The sequence below is a fragment of the Hemibagrus wyckioides genome, linkage group LG29 (genome assembly GCF_019097595.1).
Source record: "Hemibagrus wyckioides isolate EC202008001 linkage group LG29, SWU_Hwy_1.0, whole genome shotgun sequence".
NCBI classification, from domain to species: Eukaryota; Metazoa; Chordata; class Actinopteri; order Siluriformes; family Bagridae; genus Hemibagrus; species Hemibagrus wyckioides.
The window spans coordinates 20,335,501-20,349,623 of NC_080738.1; the positions used below are offsets into that span (position 1 = coordinate 20,335,501).

At 46.3% G+C, this 14,123-nt stretch overlaps 1 long non-coding RNA gene across 1 annotated transcript; it reads left to right on the forward strand.

Annotated features, from left to right (window-relative positions):
* Nucleotides 1–5,254: 5,254 nt before the first annotated feature.
* On the forward strand, nt 5,255–6,322 carry LOC131349079 (uncharacterized). The gene is made up of 3 exons (XR_009204039.1): nt 5,255–5,325; nt 5,746–5,859; nt 6,190–6,322. It is a non-coding gene; the product is annotated as an uncharacterized LOC131349079 (long non-coding RNA).
* The last annotated feature ends 7,801 nt before the right edge of the window (nt 6,323–14,123 follow it).

Below are 14,123 nucleotides of genomic sequence, written 5' to 3' on the forward strand. Positions count from 1 at the left end.
AGTGAACCAGGCCCAGTCTTTGGGCAAGGACATCCCAGTCGCCGACACGCTTTCTAGGAAATCACTGTATGACCAAGATATGAGCCTTTCTGAAGGCATGGACATTCAAGTGCACACTGTGTACAGCAGCTTTCCTGTCAGTGACTCAAAACTGAATGAAATCAGAATGGAAACGGAAAAGGATCCCCAATTCCTGAAATTAAAGGAAGCCATACAAAAAGCTGGCCTGAGGAAAGAAGGAAATGCCCGATGAGTGTGTCAGAATTTTGGAATCACCGCGATGATCTTCAAAGGTGACAAGATTGTAATTCCCACAAGTCTTTGTCCAGCCATGTTATCACGGATACACGCCAGTCACCTAGGTATTGAGAAATGCAAGCAGAGGGCCCGTGACATCATGTTCTGGCCTGGGATGGGAAAAGAAATAGAGAACATCATTAGCAATTGTTCAATCTGCCTTACATATCGCCCCGCGAACACCAAAGAGCCCATGATCAGTCACAAAATCCCAGATAGGCCGTGGCAAGTAGTGGCTACTAATTTGTTTACCTGGAACAGTGAGGACTGAGATCTTGTGACAGTTGACTATTACAGCAGATATTTTGAGCTGGACAGACTCCACAGCACAACTTCTACAGCTGTGATACACAAACTAAAAGCTTCTTTCGCACGACATGGGATCCCAGAGACTGTCATCTCTGACAATGGCCCCCAATATAGCTCGGGTGAGTTTGAAGCATTTGCTAAAGCATGGGAATTTACACATACCACCACAAGCCCATACTATCCACAAAGCAACGGATTAGCAGAGAAATCTGTGCACACTGCAAAAATGTTGCTGGAAAAAGCAAAGGCTGATAAAAGTGACCCGTACCTCAGTCTCCTGGAATATCGCAACAGCCCAGTTGATGGTTTCAAGTCCCTTCTCAGCTGTTAATGAGTCGCCACCTCCGGTCAACCCTTCCCAATACTAACCAGCAACTCCTGCCAAAAGTCATCCGCTGTAAGCATGTCAGATCAAAAAGGATGCACAAACAACAGCATCAAAAGAGATACTACGACAGATCAGCTAGACCCTTACCTCAGCTTAAGGAAGGACAGTCAGTCAGAGTACAGGAACAAGGATACTGGAAACCAGCTACCAACATCGGAGCAGCCAGTACTGAGAGATCATATCATGTGCGTACCTCTGATGGACTCGAATATTGATGAAACAGACTTCACCTCATGAACGCACAAGAACCTCAAAGTAATGACTCTAATGCAGCATCAAGGGATGCTAATGATGAGCCATGTACAACACTGGACAATGACACTTCACATACACTTGATTGCACTAATGATTCTCCTGACTCCATCACTTACAAAACTAGATATGGACACCAGGTTAAGCCCAGAGTCCCCTCCCTGAACTGCCACCTTATTGTGGTGGAGGGATTTGAGTACCCGAATGAGCCTAGGAGCCATGTTGTCGGGGGCCAAGTGCCCCTGGTAGGGTCTCCCAAGGCAAACGGGTCCTAGTTGACGGGTCAGACTAAGTGTGGTTCAAATCCCCCTTATGAAGAAAAAGAAAGCAAGGACCGTTACGTTGCCCGGCGTTACCGGGGCCCCAACCTGGAGCCAGGCCTGGGGCTGGGGCACGCAGGTGAGAGCCTAGTGGCCAAGTCTTTGCCTATGGGACTCGGCCAGGCATAGCCTGAAAGATCGACGTAGGCCCGTCTTCGCATAGGCCCACCACCCACAGGAAGGAGCATAAGGGGCTGGTGCGATGTGTTTTGGGTAGCAGTCATGGGCAGGGGCCTAGACAACCCAAACCCTGGTTAAAGAATCTGGCTCTTGGGACATGGAATGTCACTTCACTGGGGGGGAAGGAGCCTGAGCTGGTGGGGGAGGCTGAGCGGTACCGGTTTGAGATAGTCGGGCTCGCCTCTACGCACAGCCTGGGCTCTGGAACCCAACTCCTTGAGAGAGGTTGGACCCTCTACCACTCTGGAGTACCTCATGGTGAGAGGCGGCGGGCTGGGGTGGGCTTGCTTATAGCCCCCGAGCTCAGCCGCCATGTGTTGGAGTTTTCCCCTGTAAACAAGAGGGTGGTTTCCCTGCGCCTTCAGGTGGGGGATAGGGGCCTCACTGTTGTTTCGGCTTACGGGCCGAACAGCAGTGTGGAGTACCCAACCTTCTTGGAGACCCTACGAGGGGTGCTGGAAGGTGCCCCGACTGGGGACTCCATAGTTATACTGGGGGACTTCAACGCCCATGTGGGTAACGACAGTGTTACCTGGAGGGGCGTGATTGGGAGGAACGGCCCCCCTGATCTGAACTCAAGTGGTGTTCTGTTATTGGACTTCTGTGCTAGTCACAGTCTGTCCATAATGAACACCATGTTCAAGCATAAGGGTGCCCATCAGTACACGTGGTACCAGGACACCTTAGGCCAGAGGTCAGTGATCGATTTTGTGGTCATGTCATCTGACCATCGGCCATATGTCTTGGACACTAGGGTGAAGAGAGGGGCTGAGCTGTCAACTGATCACCACCTGGTGGTGAGTTGGATCCGCTTGCTGAGGAGGATGCCGGACAGACTTGGCAGACCCAAACGTATTGTGGGGGTCTGTTGGGAACGTTTGGCTGAACCCTCTGTTAGGGAGGTCTTCAACTCCCACCTCCGGGAGAGTTTCAACAAGATTCCGACGGAGGTTGGGGACATTGAGTCTGAGTGGACCATGTTCTCCTCCTCTATTGTTGATGCAGCTACCAGGAGCTGTGGCCGTAAGGTATCTGGTGCCTGTCATGGCGGCAATCCCCGAACCCAGTGCTGGACACTGGAATTAAGGGATGCTGTCAAGCTGAAGAAAGAGTCCTATCGAGCCTGGTTGGCTCATGGGACTCCGGAGGCAGCTGATGAGTACCGGCAGGCCAAGCGAGCTGCAGCCCGGGTGGTTGTGGAAGCAAAAACTCGGGTCTGGGAGGAGTTCAGGGAGGCCATGGAGAAGGACTATTGGTCGGCCTCGGGGAAATTCTGGCAGACCGTCCGGCGCCTCAGAAGGGGTAAGCAGCTCTCTGCCAGCACTGTGTATGGTGCTGGTGGAGAGTTGCTGACCTTGACTGGGGATATTGTCGGAAGGTGGAAGGAATACTTCGAGGATCTCCTCAATCCTACTGACACACCTTCCATAGAGGAAGCAGAGGCTGAGGACTCAGACGTAGATTCATACATTACCCAAGCTGAAGACACTGAGGTGGATGAGATTCGCCTTGAGTACCTTAAGTTTCTGGATGTTGTGGGGCAGTCTTGGCTGACACGTCTCTGCAACATAGCGTGGCAGTCAGGGACAGTGCCTCTGGACTGGGCGATCGGAGTGGTGGTCCCTTTTTTTAAGAAGGGGGATCGGAGGGTGTGTTCCAACTATAGGGGGATCACACTCCTCAGCCTCCCAGGGAACTGGAGAGGAGAGTCCGTCCTTTAGTGGTACCACGGATTCAGGAGGAACAATGCGGGTTTCGTCCTAGTCGTGGGACACTGGACCAGCTCTATACCCTTCACAGGGTGCTTGAGGGTTCATGGGAGTTTGCCCAACCAGTCCACATGTGTTTTGTGGACTTGGAGAAGGCATTCGACCGAGTCCCTCGTGGCATCCTGTGGGAGGTGCTCTGGGAGTATGGGGTCCGTGGCCCTCTGTTAAGGGCTGTTCGGTCTCTGTATGACCAGAGCAGGAGCTTGGTTCGCATTGCCGGCTGTAATTCAGATCTGTTCTCAGTGCATGTTGGACTCCGGCAGGACTGTCCTTTGTCACCAGTTCTGTTCATTATTTTTATGGACAGAATTTCTAGGCGCAGCCAGGTGGTGAAGGGAGTCCGGTTTGGGGACCATAGGATTTCGTCTCTGCTTTTTGCAGATGACGTTGTCTTGTTGGCTCCTTCAAGCCAGGACTTACAGTGTGCGCTGGGGCGGTTCGCAGCCGAGTGTGAAGCAGCTGGGATGAGGATCAGCACCTCCAAATCCGTGGCCATGCTTCTCGACCGGAAAAAGGTGGTTTGTCCCCTCCAGGTTGGAGGGGTGTTCCTTCCTCAAGTGGAGGAGTTTAAGTATCTTGGGGTTTTGTTTACAAGTGAGGGAAGGATGGAGCATGAGATTGACAGACGGATTGGTGCAGTGGCAGCAGCAATGCGGTCCATGTACTGGTCTGTTGTGGTGAAGAAGGAGCTGAGCCGAAAGGCGAAGCTTTCGATTTACCAGTCAAGCTACGTTCCTACTCTTACTTATGGTCATGAGCTTTGGGTCATGACTGAAAGGACAAGATCCCGGATACAGGCGACCGAAATGAGTTTTCTTCGTAAGGTGGCAGGGTGTTCCCTTAGAGATAGGGTAAGGAGCTCTGTCATCCGGGAGGACCTTGGAGTAGAGCCGCTTCTCCTCTACATCAAAAGGGGCCAGTTGAGGTGGCTTGGGCATCTGTTTCGGATGCCTCCTGGACGTCTCCCAGGGGAGGTGTTCCGGGCATGCCCAACTGGGAAGAGACCCTGGGGAAGACCCAGGACACGCTGGAGGGACTATGTCTCTTGGCTGACCTGGGAACGCCTTGGAATTCCCCCGGAAGAGCTGGAGGAAGTGGCTAGGGAGAAGGAAGTCTGGGCATCCCTGCTTAGACTGCTGCCCCCGCGACCCGGCTATGGATAAGCGGGAGACAATGAATGAATGAATGAATGAATTAAGCCCAGAGTTATTCTGGATTTGTGAATGTACAAGGGTGTAGGTGGATTGCTGCCCTTCTAAAAGGAAGAATGTACATTATGTTCATTATAGTTGTTATTTGTTTTGAATGCATGCCAATTTATACACATGTGAATGCTTTCAGTATGCTTGTGCTTAGGTAAATAGTTCATTAGAATACTACTGGGTGTGAAACAACTGAATGTTTCGTTTATTAATTTCAATGTAGTATTCTGTCCCATTCAGAAAAAGGGGGATGTAATATTCTTATGCCTTGCTAAGAACCAATCTAATGTTCTATTAAAGTCAGATACTGTGTTCCTATTGGCTACGGTAGGTGTCAGCCAATCAGAGTTAAATGAGTTGGATAAGTTTAGGTTGTGTACTGTTGATGAACGTAATCTCTGAGACATGCATTTTGTTTCCTGTTTAATAAAATCCTCATGCAGTGAACCCAGTGTGCAACAGAGCCTCAATATACATATTCTTACAATACGAAACATAACATAAGGTCAGGTGTCTTGCAAAAGATACACAGAAGAGAAATAGCAAAGTCACTTTGATCAAGCTGTCTGAAGGACTAGGACACATCGTTTGCTTCCCCCAAATTTCAGGTACCTTCTAATACTTTTGCTTTATAATCCACTTAATAACAGCAAAACATTTGAAAGAGTAAGAATAAATTCAGGGTTTTGTGTATTTTCAGACACTTTAAATTATTCTTAGAGTAATGATAAGTGACTTCATGTCTTACTCTCATCTTAAATCTGTCATCATCAGATCTGCTCTCATGATCAGTATCTGCTCTAATGCCCTCCTTCACTCTCACCCCACTGTTTCCAGTTACCCCCTTTCTGCATGCTTCTCATTCCTATGGCATTTCATTTAAAACCTGTCAGAATTGTGTATGGCACACTTGATCTCGTCTAGGAGAAATGTCATTTCATCTCAGTGTACTGCACACTGTATAGGGCTGTGATATGACTTGATCTACCTGAAAATGCTGTGGATGTGGAAAAATTGTTTACTTTCAGTTAGGTGACTTAATGCAGAGTTACTGTGTTGATTTTCTGAGGGATTTTCATCACATTTCTTCAGAGACACATCAGTGATGAAACAACATCTGTTCATACTCCTGTTTATCACAGGTGAGAAAAGTGTGTGTGTGTATGTGTGTGAGAGAGAGAGAGAGAGAGAGAGAGAGAGAGAGAGAGAGAGAGATTTAAATATACCCGTGTGATACAACAGTATTAGCAATGTGAGTAACTGGTCTGAATAGTTAATAGTTTATTAACTATTGGTGAAGCAGCTCAGTGTGACCTGTGGTTTAAAAATATCAGTGTGAATGGAGACATAGCAGGCCAGCTGTATGAAATGGCTTACCTATGGCATTAATACCAAAGTCATTTTTATACCAAATTAACATTTGCATGCAGAATATAACATGACATAATATGCATTAAACCTCTGTTCTGCAGGAGTCCTCCCTGTCACCCAGACTATCTATCGCAGGTTCCACCTGAACCTACAGGGGAAGATGTGGAGTGATGCTCAGGCTTACTGCAGGGCCATGTACACTGACCTGGCTACCTTTGAAAACCATGATGAAGCAGCACTGACTGGCAGCACTTGGATCAGACTTTACAATGAAGTCAAAAGCTGGTGCTGGGAAATGAACCACTAGGAAGTTTCAGAAGTTGGTGTTACACTAATCCTGACAACTACGCTGCTAACGAATATTGTGCTGCAGTAGATGTGCCCGGGTGGTTTGATGTTTGCTGTGCAACAACATTCCCCTTTATCTGCTTTGACAGGAAAGAACAAATTATTTTTTGATTTGCCATTTGGTCAGAAGGCAAAACATTCAAATTATCAAAATGTGCTTCAAAGTGTGTATTAAAGTGATACAAATTTTTCATAGTCAGGAGTTTTGTGGTGTGGACTCAGATCACCACTCATCAGTTCTCCTGAATGTTTGGTTGACTATTAAACTATTTAAAAGTTTAGGTGGTTGTTAATTGTACAACTGCCCGGATAAAGTTGGATGCTTAGATGAAATTAGGTGTGTTGCAGATCTCACCTTGGTTCAGAGATGGTTGTTCCTGTGTGACACAGATGATTTCTTATTTTGTACCAGTTCTATTCTATGAACATATTGTTGTTTTGTTTGTGTTTAAAAACTCTGAAGAAGGATCTTTACTGAAGCTCCTGCTGCTGCTCCTGATTTTCTTACTGCATGTTTCTGTTCTGCTGCCTGCTGTTCTTTCCCTTTGGCTGTTGGTCTTGTCTGAATCTTGATTTCTGCCACTTTAGACTGAACTGAAGTTCAGTGGTTCAGAGATAATAAATTTTTACTACAACTATTGCTAATTTTCATAGTTATCATAACAGAATTCCAGGCACTATTTCAGCCCCATATTATTTAATAAGTCCATAAAAGGGTCCATCTGTGTTACATTTCTTTTCATTTCAATTCTTTGTCTTTAGAAAGTGCTTTCCAGTCTGCAGTGGTTAGTATTGTTCTTGTATATATATATATATATATATATATATATATACACTTTTTTTTATTGTGTTTTTATTATTATTATTATTATTATTATTATTATTATTATTATTATTATTATTAACCTTTCATGCTGCTCACATGCCTTTAATTGCCCCTCGGGGACAAATAAAGTTTTTTTAATTGAATTGAATTGATATATGTGGGGAGCAAGGCTGTGGTCTGGTCCAACAGACAAGTTACTGTTACTCAGATTGCTGAAGAAGTTAATGCTGGTTCTGATAGAAAGGTGTCAGAATACACAGTGCATGACAGTTCATTGTGCATGGGGCTGTATAACTGCAGACTGGTCAGGGTGCCCATGCTGACCCTTGTGCACTGTCAAAAGTGCCAACAATGGGCATGTGAGGATCAAAACTGGAGCACAGAACAATGGAAGAAGGTGGCCTGGTCTGTTGAATCACTGTTTCTTTTACATCACCCTTTTACATTGCCCATATGAGGTCTCTAGGCCTCAAGGAGAGGCTGCATTTGCTTTGCCTGGTAAAAGCCCTGAGAACTTATGAGAAGCTATGAGAGCTTGGGGCATAAGTCCTCCTCCCTGTCTGTCTGCTTTGGGAGCCAGAAAAAGGGAAATCTGGTCTTTAAGCAGCACCTGGTGCACTGGGGAGTAGAGGCCATTACCCAGGCCTATGAGGCACACAGTATTGCTTTGCCTCTAGACATCAAAGCTCAATCTACTAGTGGTATAGCCTCATCCAGTGCCCTGGCCAACCTTTATCAGGATCTACAGTATAACCTGGACCTGGACCCCACTCCAGGGTTCCAGGTCATTCAGGGCTAATTTATGGTCTGTTCATCGACTGACATGTGGTGACATGGGTATTGACTTTCCAATAGCGTCAGTCATGATACAGCGTTGATTTCCCTTAAAAGGGAACTACACCAGGTTATGTATGTAACCTGGTTCCCCGACAAGGGAACAAGATGCTGTGACATACCGGGCATCCACCCACACTTCCTCCAAACAAGTGGAAGCTGGAATAATGTGACAAAGATGCCCTTATATGGACTTGTTGGTGTGTATTCCCTTGTCACATATCTGACTTCCAAGATGGCGGCGCGGCAGTAGCACGCAGCGGCCACTCCAGAACCAAAATGGTGCTTTCTTTTTGTTTTAGCACTAAATTTAAAGTGCATGGATGCCAAAGACAGTGGCGTTCATGTATATGACCGCCAGACAATATTACGGTACAGAAATCATGCACTTACTAACTTGCATGATGAACTATGCAAACTTCGCGAACTCGGCTTGCTGCAAAGACCAGGCCTTCAGTCCTCGGCGTCGCCTGATGCCGGTGGCCGGGAGAGAGGATGTCGCAAGCGTTGTTCGAGGAAGCGGAAGCGCGGTAAACCGGCGGGTGTCCGTGCTAGGCTAACAACCAACCCTAGCCGGCCGGCACTCCCTTCCATCATCTTGTCCAACGCCTGCTCACTGGATAATAAACTGGACTACATCCGACTCCAGCAAACTACACGGCGTGAGTTGAGAGACTGCTGCGTCTTTGTTTTCACGGAGACGTGGCTCAGCGACAGAGTTCCGGACGCCGCCATTCAGCTAGCTGGGCTAACCATGTTTCGTGCCGACAGGAATGCAGCTCTGTGCGATAAGACTCGCGGTGGCGGTGTGTGTGATTACATCAACACGGAATGGTGTAAGGACTCTGTGCTTGTGTCTAATTACTGCTCATCGGTAGTGGAGTTTGTGACTGTTAGATGCAGACCCTTTTATTTACCCCGGGAATTCACCACTACTTTCATTATCGGAGTGTACATTCCACCCAGCGCTAATGCTAAGGAGGCTCTGTGTGAGCTGTAAGGAGCTATTAGCGAGCTGCAGAATGCTCACCCCGACGGACTGTTTATCATTGCCGGAGATTTCAATCATGTAAATCTCAGAACAGTGCTCCCTAAATTCCATCAGCATGTGGACTTTGCTACGAGAGGGGCGAACACGCTGGATGTTGTTTATTCAAACATTCCCGGCGCGTATCGTGCGGAGCCCCGCCCCCACCTTGGCTACTCAGACCACATATGTTGATTCCAGCATACAGACCACTCATCAGATGCTCTAAACCGGTTCTGAAACAGGTTAAGACCTGGCCAGCAGGAGCCATCTCTGCCCTTCAAGACTGTTTTGAGTGCACTGACTGGGATATGTTTAGGGAGGCTGCAACCAACGGTGACTCTATTGACTTGGAGGAGTACATGGCATCAGTGACCGACTACATCGGGAAATGCATCGATGACGTGACTGTCTCCAAGACCATCACAACACGCTCCAACCAGAAGCCGTGGATGAAAATGTGTGCTCTCCTGAAGTCGAGAGACTCTGCCTTCAGATCAGGGGACAGGGCGGCCTTAAAAACAGCAAGGGCCAAACTGTCCCGAGCCATCAGAGAGGCGAAGTGTGCACACGCCCAGAGAATCCACGGCCACTTCCAGAACAGCAGAGACTCCCGGCGCATGTGGCAGGGCATTCAGGCGATCACCAACTACAGGACAACTTCACCTGCCTGTGACAGTGATGCCTCCCTTCCAGATGCGCTGAATGACTTCTACGCTCGGTTTGAGGCACAGAACAACACAACAGTGAGGAAGACCATCCCTCCTCCTAATGACCCAGTGCTCTGTCTCACCACGGCTGACGTGAGGAGAACTCTATACAGAGTTAACCTACGGAAGTCTGCTGGACCAGACAACATTCCTGGCAGAGTTCTCAGGGAGTGTGCAGAGCAGCTAGCAGATGTCTTCACTGACATCTTCAACATCTCGCTGAGCAGCTCCATCATCCCTACGTGCCTCAAGACAACGACCATCGTCCCTGTGCCAAAGAAGTCTACGGTTTCCTGCCTCAGTGACTACCGTCCCGTTGCACTCACACCAATCGTGATGAAATGCTTCGAGAGGTTCGTCATGAGGCACATCAAGTCACAGCTACCACCCTCGCTGGACCCCTTGCAGTTTGCATATCGTCCTAACCGTTCCATGGACGACGCCATCACCACAACCCTCCATCTGGCCCTCACACACCTGGACTGCAAAGACTCCTACGTTCGAATGCTGTTCATAGATTTCAGTTCAGCATTCAACACAATCATCCCTCAGCAGCTGATTAAGAAGCTGAGTCTCCTGGGCCTGAACACCTCTCTCTGCAACTGGATCCTGGATTTCCTGACTGGGAGACCTCAGTCAGTCCGGATCGGGAGCAGTATCTCCAGCATCACCACACTGAGCACTGGAGCTCCTCAGGGCTGTGTGCTCAGTCCACTGCTGTTCACTCTGCTGACTCACAACTGTGCAGCAATGCACAGCTCCAACCACATCGTCAAGTTCTCCGATGACACGACCGTGGTGGGTCTCATCAGCAAGAACGACGAGTCAGCATACAGAGAGGAGGTGCAACATCTAACAGCCTGGTGCAGAGCCAACAACCTGTCTCTGAACATCGACAAGACCAAAGAGATGGTTGTTGACTTCAGGAGAGCACAGAGTGACCATTCTCCACTGAACATCGACGGATCTTCTGTGGAGATCGTCAAGAGCATCAAATTCCTTGGTGTCCATCTGGTGGAGAACTTCACCTGGTCACTCAACACCAGCTCCATCACCAAGAAAGCCCAGCAGCGCCTCTATTTCCTGAGGAGGCTGAGGAAAGCCCATCTCCCTTCCCCCATCCTGACTGTGTTCTACAGAGGGACCATGGAGAGCGTCCTGAGCAGCTGCATCACTGCCTGGTTTGGGAACTGCACCGTCTCAGATCACAAGACCCTTCAGGGGATAGTGAGGACAGCTGAGAAGATCATCGGAGTCTCTCTCCCCTCTATCACAGACATTTACACCACACACTGCATCCGCAAAGCTAACAGCATTGTGGCTGACCCCACACACCCCTCACACACACTCTTACACACCCCACACACCCCTCACACACACTCTTACACACCCCACACACCCCTCACACACACTCTTACACACCCCACACACCCCTCACACACACTCTTACACACCCCACATTCCCCTCACACACACTCTTACACACCCCACACACCCCTCACACACACTCTTACACACCCCACACACCCCTCACACACACTCTTACACACCCCACACACCTCTCACACACACTCTTACACACCCCACACACCCCTCACACACACTCTTACACACCCCACACACCCCTCACACACACTCTTCACCCTCCTGCCATCTGGAAAGAGGTACCGGAGCATTCGGGCCTCACAACCAGACTGTGTAACAGTTTCTTTCCTCAAGCCATCAGGCTCCTCAACACCCGGGACTGAACTGTTCTACACTCTCACACACACACACACACGCACTCTCACTTAGGACTGAACTGTTCTACACTCTCACACACACACACACACACACACACACACACACACACACACATAATTTATATTGTTCATTACTTACTGCACTACCTCTACCTGTCATCCGCTGCTATAGTTATATTTATGTTTATTCTATTTGCACTACCTCAACTGCTGCTGTGTATTTTTGCACAATATTTTTGCACAATACTTTTTTTTTTTACATCATTTCACTTTATCTATTTTATTTCACTTACATTCCAGTACACGTTCTTTTATTTCTTTTCAGCGCTAAGTGTCCTGTGTTCTGTGTTGTCTTTATTGTATTTATTGTCTTTTGCACTGTCTTGTCTATGCTCTGTTTGCGTCTAGCTGCACACTGCACTTTACGTGGCTAAGACAATCTTCTGTCCTAGCTCTGTGGTGTTGTTTGTTGTTTTGTGTTGAACTTGTTGTTGTATGTTTCTGTAGCACCAGGTCCTGGAGAAACGTTGTTTCATTTCACTATGTACTGCGCCAGATATATGTGGTTGAAATGACAATAAAGCATCTTGAATCTTGAATCTTGAGTCTGAATCAATAAACATGTGTCCACACAGAGCTTCAGACACATCTTCCTTGATGAAGCATTCCCTCAGCATCAGCATCCCAGAGTTCCCTTCTCATCTATCCATTCTGTACACCTGAGCAGTTGAAAACAGTTTTGTTCCATTTTCATGTTGAATTGTTACCTTTTTTTCATACAGAAAGGATTAATTGAGTGTTTTTAAATCCTTACAGGAAGATACACTGGCACCAGCAGCTATATTTATATCTCTACTGCCATGATATGGTCTGAAGCTCAGAGCTATTGTAGACAGCATCACACAGACCTGGCCAGTGTAAGAAACTCAGCTGAAAGCTCAGTTATAATGGCAATGATCCCAGGGTCAGCTTGGATTGGTCTGTTCAGAGATTCCTGGAAGTGGTCAGACCAGGCAAATTTCACCACCATTACCTGGGTAACTGGAGAACCTAATAATGCTGCAGGAAATGAAAACTGTGCTTGTTTAATAAATGGTTTGGGTGTTGATGTTCCATGTTCACGTCTAAAACCTTTCTTCTGTGAAACAGGTGAGATAAGTTTAATTTTTAGACTACTTTTATTTTGAATGTATTTGTAAACATATGTTTGTGTGTGTGTGTGTGTGTGTGTGTGTGTGTGGTGTCTACCTTTAGTAATCAAAGGAAAAAAGCAGATTGCCAGAGTGAAGGTCCAGTCCGATCAGGATGTGAATGGTCCTGCAGTTAAGGCAGCCATCTTGGATAAGGTGGGTCTGATCCTCTGCTGTTATATATACAGTCTGTTCCTCATTACTGCAGCCAGAACCTTCATCAAACTGTAAAACATTAAGTATAAACGATATGATTTAAATTATTTATTAATGATAAACATTAAGTATATAATTTATTAGAGTAATAATTTCTTTACTCTCTCTGTTCTGCAACGTTTCCTAATAACCCTTATGTTCTGTTCTTCAGATTATGCAGATGCTCAGTGGTCATGGGAACATCACTGTCAAATGGAGAGAGCAACCAGATGGACTAGTATTTAATAAGATTAAAGAAAATACTATTGCAAATATTTGTTAAAGTTTGTATCTGTGGATGCTGTTCAATGCTGTGGGGTATCACACAGTACAAAACTAGATGTGAGACATTACTCCTAGACAAAACTCTATATTGTGTATCGTGTAGATGAAGAATAGTGTACTGTATAAATACAACATCTAGTTCACAATGTGTGATAGAATGTGTGTAATATTAGCACTGATATAAAATTCAAGCATTTCCAATTATCTGGCTAATCCTGAGCTTTAGGTGTTCAGTTGCATTCACGTGTCTGACATATAATGATTGTATCTGCTTGAAACCATGTCCATGAAAGTTCTAGATTTTGTAATTAGATAAAGTCTCAATATTAAATATATTAAACAGACAAAACATGAATAAACTGTGAGTTAAGCAGCACAATCAGAGTTTACATGGAAAACACTGCATGTAGTTTTATTACACTATGGACAGAAATGAGGACTTCATGAAATATTCCTAAAGGGCTGCCTATGTCTATCTATCTATATCGATATAGATAGATAGATAGATAGATAGATAGATAGATAGATAGATAGATAGATAGATAGATAGATAGATAGATAGATAGATAGATTCTTGATATACACTTTGGGTGTGAACTTTCTTTCTGCGAGTTTCTTTCTGTTCTTTTTTTTGCCTCTTTTGCTGTTTTATTTTCCTCTTTTAATTTTAATAAACCTCTTTTGTTGCACCTGGCATATGATGTTTATGAAACTGGTCATTACATTACTATTTCAGAAAACTGACCGGATGTCTGACTACAGACAGCCTGTCTGAATGTGAAGAGTAACCACTTTCTTCCACTTTGAATAGGGAAAGTATTTTTTGGGGAAGGTGTGGAAGTAAGTAGATAAGGACATGGTTTGCATAAGCTGTCCTA